We start from the raw sequence: 8,785 nt of genomic DNA, 5'->3' as shown, positions 1-8,785 counted from the left end.
AAGAACAGGAGTACTTGTGGCACCTTAGAGACTAACAAATTTATTAGAGCATAAGCTTTCGTGGACTACAGCCCACTTCTTCGGATGCATACATCCGAAGAAGTGGGCTGTAGTTCACGAAAGCTTATGCTCTAATAAATTTGTTAGTCTCTAAGGTGCCACAAGTACTCCTGTTCTTTTTCCAGAAGACACATTCACAAGAAGAGAGTTGAAGATTTTTTGTATATAAAAATTAGGGCTGTCAAGCGTTAAATCGCGATTAATCCCGCGATAAAAAAATTAATTATGATTAATCACGTTGTTAAACATATATTTAAATATCATTTATTTTAATATTTTTGGATGTTTTCTACATTTTCGAATATATTGATTTCAATTACAACACAGAATACAAAATGTACAGTGCTCACTTTATATTTATTTTTGATTACAAATATTTGCACTGTAAAAAAACAAAATAGTATTTTTCAATTCACTTAATACAAGTACTGTAGTGCAATCTCTTTATCATGAAAGTTAATTCTACATTTGTAAGTTCGTGTACAAAAAAAACTGCATTCAAAAATAAAACGTAACTTTAGAGCCTACACGTCCACTCAGTCCTACAGACTCGCCCAGACAAACAAGTTTGGTTACAATTTGCAGGAGATGCTGCTACCCGCTTCTTTCTTACAATGTCACCTGAAAGTGAGAACAGGCGTCCGTATGGCACTGTTGTAGCCGGCATCGCAAGATATTTACGTGCCAGATGCGCTAAAGATTTAAATTTCCCTTCATACTTCAACCACCATTCAGGGCTGCCCAGAGGATTCAGGGGGCCTGGGGCAAAGCAATTTTGGGGGCCCCTTCTATTAAAAAAAATTGTAATACTATAGTAACATATATTTGGAAATGTAAAAAATAACCAGTGAAATACATTCAAAAATTAATTTTTAATACTTTGAAAATACACAAAATACATTATTTAAAAACATTAAATGCTTTAATGGTATGTATACATTTGCCGCCTCTCCCCTCCCAGAGCCGTTGGTGTCACTAGGCATAGCTACCAGGTAACTCAGGGGAATGGAAGGCCATAAGTGCCGATGAAATGCCTTTGCTCTGGGTCTAGGTGAGCCACAGTGACTCCATCTTGTGAACTTTTACCTGCTTCCATGCTAACTGCTTACATGCTGAAGCAGGCTAAAGCAGTAATGTAATGGTCAGCTTTTCTAGCAGATAGCTGCTGTTTCATTCATACTAACAAGGTCAAAGATAAGCAGACGAATGGGAATTTTCCTAACTGTAACTGCTTGGGCAGGGAGGGGTAAAAGGGGAGTAGGGGGAAAAGTAACAGACAAAGCCTGCACAGAAACTGCTTGGAATATAAAAGGGAAAACTTGCTTGTATTTGCTGCGCTTGATTTGAGACATGTTGGTTTCCTAGTGCCTATTCAGAGCTCTTCAATAAAGTTGTTCTGCTTCTCCACACCTGGTGTGTCTATTAGTGTGAAGCACACCGGGCAACGAACCCCGCTGTTTGCCTCCTTGGGCCCTTTTGGGCTGGCAACAGAGCCTCAGCGAGCCGCGCCCAGGAGCTCCTGCCACTCAGCCTGCCGGAGCTCGCAGCCCCGCCCCCTTACCATGCGACTCCAAGCGGGAGGACCTCAGGCCCCGCCCGAGCCACACCGCTGCAGTGCTGTCCAGGGCTGCTCCTGGACGCGGTGTGCTGAGGTGCTGGGAGAGGGGGGGAAGGCGGAGGCGGGGGCCTCAGACATTCTCGAGGGGGCCCCTCTGGGGCCCGGGGCAAACTGCCCCACTTGCCCCCCCCCCTCACGGGCAGCCCTGCCACCATTCCAGGGGACATGCGTCCATGCTGATGATGGGTTCTGCTCAAAAAACAATCCAAAGCAGAGCAGAACACCACATGTACATTTTCATCATCTAAGTCAGATGCCACCAGCAGAAGGTTGATTTTCTTTTTTGATGGTTCGGATTCTGTAGTTTCCACATCGGAATGTTGCTCTTTTAAGACTTCTGAAAGCATGTTCCACACCTCGTCCCTCTCAGATTTGGGACGGCACTTCAGATTCTTAAACCTTGGGTCCAGTGCTGTAGCTATTTTTAGAAATCTCACATTGGTACTTTCTTTGTATTTTGTCAAATCTGCTGTTAATGTTCTTAAAAGGAACAACATGCTGGGTCATCATCTGAGACGGCTATAACATGAAATATATGGCAGAATGCAAATAAAACAGAACAGGAAACATACAATTCTCCCCCAAGGAGTTAAGTTACAAATTTAATTAATGCATTATTTTTTAAATGAGCATCATAAGCATGAATGCATGTCCTCCGGAATGGTAGCCAAAGCATGAAGGGGCATACGAATGTTTAGCATATCTGGCATGTAAATACCTTGCAATGCCGGCTACAATGGTGCCATGCGAACACCTGTTCTCACTTTCAGGTAATATTGTAAATAAGAAGCAGGCAGCATTATCTCCCATAAATGTAAACAAACTTGTTTCTCTTAGTGATTGACTGAACAAGGAGGAGGACTGAGGGGACTTGTATGCTCTAAAGTTTTATATTGTTTTGGTTTTGAGTGCAGTTATGAAACAAAAGAAAAATCTATATTTGTAAGTTACACTTTCAGGATGAAGAGATTGCACTACAGTACTTGTATGAGATGAATTGAAAATATTTCTTGTTTATCATTTTTACAGTGCAAATATTTGTAATCAAAAATAATAATATAAAGTGAGCACTGTACACTTTGTATTCCATGGTTGTAATAATCAAGACATTTGAAAATGTTGAAAAACATCCAAAAATATTTAATAAATTTCTGTTCGTATTCTATTGTTTAACAGTGTGATTAATCAATTATTTTTAATCAATTAATTTTCGAGTTAATCGCATAACTGTGATTAATCGACAGCCCTAATAAAAAAAAAATTAAAAACTTGCTCCATTGTGCTGTGTATAGATCTTCACTGTATAGACATATAATTATATTAACAATACACACTCAATCTTTCTATCTATTGAGCTGACAAGCCTATGACTTTGGTTGCATAACTCGTTTAGTGTGGAAGGAGACTAAGCAACTGATATTTACCCTTCAGGAAAACTAGTTTGCATCACCAGTTTCCTTGTCAATTGGAGTGTGGTCAGCATAACATAACATTCTTTTGCAAATGTTCACACACACGCACTCTCTCAAGAAAATAGTCTTACTCAAGGATAGCTTTCCTGGATAGTCATAAAAAGTGCTACTCTGACATCCCTATCAACTGACACTCCCTATCTTCCTCTCCCTCTTTCACATAAAACAATTTATGGTTCAGAGGCTGGACAATGACCTTAGAAGTAATAATAATAATAAAACATCCTTCTCTTTCCTCTGTCCTTTCCAGTGAGACTCTGCCAGACTTGACACTGCTAACCTCCTCTTTCCTATTTGCATACTGCAACTATGATTCAGGAAGACTTGATTTAATCATGGATTTCTACATAAAAGTGCATTCTTGTTGGTTGGTTATTACTTGAATACATATTCTTCACAACTCAGAGATAGATGTAAGTTTCATTTTTAGAAGGTACACAATACATTTGTAAGTGATTTATTTTGAAAACTTTTCAGATTAGTTTTACAGCTATATCAGAAGATGAATGATTGTTTGGTTATTTCATTTACCAAAGGTAACTGAATCAGATATTTATGAAGTCATTGAGGTGAACTATCTTCAATTCAACAGCTTAATCATTAATATTTGGAGGATTTTCATGCCATGCTGTATTAGGAGAACATCACCAGACAGACATTTAAATTGTTTTATTTAACTAAAACAACGTTACGTATTCTGGATTTTTTTTCTTCAGCAGCAAACATAATATTTTAACAAAACAAGCATATGAATTTTTGAATTTAGTTAAACATTCAAGTTTTTTAAAATCAGGTTTGTTTTTGTTTAAATTGTTTTTTAACTAAAATAGTTAAATGAAATATTTTAAAAAAATGAAATCAACTGTCACTCAGGTCTACATGAGTAACTTAAAATGGCTTCTGCAGCTAAGCTAACTCTGTCGTCTTCACCTTCATTTTCCTGTTTGTTTATAATCTGAAAAAGAAAAACAAGCTTCCTGCTTTTTCCGGTCCCAAATGATTTCTCAATTTGGAATGAATTAGTCCAAAGGCAGAAAATATTCTTTCTACACCGGCAGAAGAAGCTACTGCTGTTAAAAGTGAGATTATCACTGAAACAGTCTCTGAATCCAAGTGCTTAAGTGACTTCCACCAGTTCACAGGTGTGACTTTCTTTAAAACACCATCAGCAAACATATATTTCTTGAATGGTTCTTATTCCCAAACTGGGTCTCTTTTACGGCCTGCTGTCATTATAGGTTTTCCCTTGTAGTGAGAGAATGGTATGGCAGATCTCAAACCAATGTAGGCTACACTCAAAAAGACCTCAAAACTTCTGGAATATTCTGCTCAGTTTCACTTTTGTTTCTAGTGCCTGTCCCTCCCTTCTCACAGTTATCTCCAGACTTCTTCTCCTTGTCCAGATCTATTCCACCCCCAACAATCTTCTATTAATTGAACTTTTTGCACTTTTAGAGAGAGGTAAGGGATTGACTGTACACAAATCAATAGGGTTGAGGTCTGTTATTTCTCACCTCTATATATTATTTATTTATTTAATAACATTTTTGCTGTTAACAAGCATGTTATCTCTGGAGACAAATCCACAGATTGAGAACTGCAAAACTAAGCATCTCTGATGGTATCTTCTAGACTGAGCACTGAGTCCCATTGAGTAGATAGAAAGATTAGCCTAAACTATGCAGAAGCCCCTGGAACCCCATAAAATTGGGTCCCTAATCCATGAACTCATTTACAAAACTTTTCTTAAATATTACATGAATATATTGTCTCATACTATACAATTAGAATTTATAATCCCTATTCCATGATGAAATATCTTTGAGCTATAATGTATCTTAATTAAAACTATCAAATCCAATTTAATCCGTTTTTTTAATTATTTTTTTTTAAATAATGATTGATTTTTATCCACCCTGACTGCAAGCCAGACTAATAAATATAAATTTCAAGATATTTAAACAAAGTCCAGAAAATCCGAATCAAAGATTTAATAGCATGCATATCTACAGTAGTTGACAGTAGTCCATCTGGATGCCTGGATGGGTCCAATAACGTTACAACTGTAGTGTTGTTGCTATTCTATTCTACTACTCTATTCTACTTTCAGAAGCTACAATACTACTAGCTGCCACTAGGGTCTTCTGGTCTGCAGCACATACACTACAGACAGAGATCCAAAGACACAAAGCAGGGAACATGTTCTGCAAGGCCATTTCCAATTATATGTGCTCTCTGGTGCTTCTGCTCCTGGATTTTCCACACTCAGGAACAAGGAAGGAGATTTCTGAACTAAAGGAAGACTTTTGAGCCTGTGGATGGGTTTCTGAGCTTGGAGGGTTACATATGCATATTTGAGACTGGGATCCTCAAACAGGAAAGATTTCTTTGTTGTGGATACATTAAGTATAGTAAGGAAGGGCTCTGAGCTGGTGAGATTTGAGTTGGAGGGAACTGATGGGGTTTTAGGAAAGGGTTCTGCCCTGGGACAAGGAATGGGGTCAACGGGTAAATCAAGGCATGGGGTAATTGGTGGGGTGAACTGTGGGGCAGGGGAAATGGTAGGGCAACAACTAAATATTGGTATGAGCTAACATAGTAGGCGAGAATAAAGGAGTCAGAGTGGTAAGTCCTGGTCTCCCACTAGAATGTAAATTGTACCTGTGTGCTAGCATACAAAAAGCAGGGTAGCAGACAGCTGAGTAGCCTGTAAGGGCCACTAAGCCATTTCATTACTGTAATCTCCACGGGTTGTTCTGCACAAGATACAAGAGAAGACTGCTGCCTCATGTTCTACCCCAGCCCATAAATGTATACTGTGCCCAGTTCTGCCAGAATTCACCAATGAATAACTTTTTTATGTAGTAAGGGATGTTTCTTTCCACATTTTAACTAAATAACAAAACAAAACAGCGTATTAAACTCAAAGAAACAAAGTTTGCCAGCTGCACTGGCATGCACATTTTTTTTTTAAGTGACATGACTTAACTCTGTACTAAAGGGACTGTACCACATGTATGTCTGAACAGACAGTACTGTGTCCACTGTGTATGCTGCCAGAAACACAGTAGGCTAGCTTCATTGACCATCTCACTACGAATCTGACATGTCTGCAAAACAAATCCTTTTGAAAACATTTCACAGAAGCAAGGGGAAATAAATTTCAAACACTGTTCTAGAAGGAAGAATGCTAGTAGAGACCCTAACCAACAAACAGTTTGTCAAATCTATCCTTATTTGCTTGTATGACTTCCAAACTGTAATATCTAAGAACCTCAATATTTTAATGGATTTAGCTTTACGGCATCCTTGCGAGACAGGGAAGTATTATTATTCCAACATCAGCAGTATAGAAGCGCAGGTCATGAAATACCAACTCCGTTGGGCTGGCCACTGTGTACGTATGCCTGACAAGTGCCTCCTGAAGCAAGTACTCTTCTCTCTGTTAAGTCAGGGAAAAAGGGCTCACGGAGGCCAGCGGACGCGTTTCAAAGACATACTGAAAGTACATCTCTGGGAGGACTTGGCACGGAACAGAACACAGTGGCACCACACCATACACCAAGCCACAGCTCATTTTGAGGAGAACAGACATGCTCATGAGACAGAGAAGCAACAAAGGAGGTAATACAGGGCACAACACTCCAGCCAACAACTATGTCTCCTCCAAAATTACACCTGTCACTTCTGTGGGAAAATCTGCAGGACAAGAATTGGGCTCCTCAGCCACTTAAAAAGTCACCAATGAACCCCCTTGCCAGACATCATCCTCGCGTTGAGGGATAGCCGAAGAAGATTATTCCAATTTTGCTGATGGGAACTGAAGCAGACAGACTAGAGACAAAACCCCCAAAGGCATTTAGGTACTTAAGTATCTTAGATGATCTGGGGTCAAAGTGGCTTATTCAAGGTCACACAGGAATTCAGTGGCAGGGCACAGAACTGAATTCAGGTCTCCCAAGTCCAAGGATAGCACCCTAACTAAATGGATCATCCTTCCTCTCTAGCTGCCTCTAAGATGGCGTGTGCAACCTTAATTTGGACCCCTTGTGCATATGCATTATGATGCAATTACATGATCACATACTATTTTTCTCCATACAAACCCAACCTCATTCAGTGCACAGGCTGGACCTGGTCTGGGAGTAAATCAGGGTCATGTAGTCAAGGAGGCTGTTTGTAGGATCCTTGCCTCATTTGTTGCAGAAGTTGGAAGGTGTTGAGTGAATGAGGCAAGGGATGGCAGGAACAGAATAAAGGTTTCATGGTTAAGGCAGTTGAATACTACCCTGGAGAACTGGATTCTATCCCTGCCTATGCCACAGAGTGCCTATGTGATGATAGTTAAAGGACTTAAACCAAGCTTTTCACAGATGGTCACCAATTAATTGTGAGTTCTTCATTTTCTGAGTATGGGACCTGAGACCCAGGAGTCTGATTTGCAGCAACACTGAGCCCTCACAGCTGCAAAATCGAAGTCAATGGGAACTATGCTTGAATATATGTGCTAGCTTAGTGCTCTGAAAAAGTCAGGTCCTAGACATCTCAAGTTGGGGGAGCCAAAATTAGTGGATACTTTTAACTAATATCTCTGTCCCTCAGTTCCCCAACTATAAAATGGAAATACCCCCTCCTTTCATAGAGGTGTTTTGAAAACTAATGTCTCTGAAGCTCTCCAAAGATAAGCAAAGAAAACATCAATAAATTAATAATTCTGTCTTCAGAACATGGTTTGAATAGTGTGCAATATATAAAGCATGGGGCCACATATTGAGCAACAAAGAGCAACACCCTTCGGTGCACTGAATTAATTAGGGTTCCTGTGGAGAAAACACAGTATGTGATCAAGAGAAAAAAAAACTGTCATAATGTATACACACAAACAGACAATCAGTTGACCTGCTTCCCAAGACTATTATTTGACCACAGTCAAATACTCCAGCAAGAATCCAGATATAGACAGTCTACACTTTTGACTGCATCATGATGCCATCTGTTAGCAAGCCTACATAAATGTCTTGATTACTCAGCTTAGCTACATGCTAGTGCCACCTGTTGGGATTCAGGCAAAAAGTGAACTGAACATTGAGCTTATTGTTTGGCTGGAATCTTCTAGAACAAACACTGTATATTATATACCATGATTATATATCTTTATTTACATACCACGCCATCAGTAAACATGGCAGTTTACATATCACATTAACAAATTAAAAGACAGCCTCCACCCCTAACTGAAAAGATATATAGAGATTAACTCAGAACAGAGTGGAAGATGGAGAGTAAGGTTCACAGTCATTAAGCCTCCTCCCCCAACACAGAGAAAAGAGGTACAGTCATTAAGCTTCTCCCTTAACAAACAAAAGTATCACAGCTTGAATACGTATCAGAGGGGTAGCCGTGTTAGTCTGGATCTATAAAAGCAGCAAAGAGTCCTGTGGCACCTTATAGACTAACAGACGTATTGGAGCATGAGCTTTCGTGGGTGAATACCCACTTCGTCGGATCATGCATCCGACGAAATGGGTATTCACCCACGAAAGCTCATGCTCCAATACGTCTGTCTATAAGGTGCCACAGGACTCTCTGCAACTTGAATATAGTTCACATTTAAAAATTAACGTAACATTGCTTA

At 39.5% G+C, this 8,785-nt stretch overlaps 1 protein-coding gene across 8 annotated transcripts in view; it reads right to left on the bottom strand.

The window, feature by feature from the left end:
* CASK (calcium/calmodulin dependent serine protein kinase) overlaps nucleotides 1-8,785 on the bottom strand; it is a 398,672-nt gene that overhangs the window by 346,235 nt on the left and 43,652 nt on the right. The window lies entirely within an intron of this gene.

Source organism: Trachemys scripta, chromosome 1 (assembly GCF_013100865.1).
Source record: "Trachemys scripta elegans isolate TJP31775 chromosome 1, CAS_Tse_1.0, whole genome shotgun sequence".
Taxonomy (NCBI): Eukaryota; Metazoa; Chordata; order Testudines; family Emydidae; genus Trachemys; species Trachemys scripta.
The sequence above is the reverse complement of the archived record's forward strand: the minus strand, read 5'-3'. Positions and strand labels throughout refer to the sequence as shown.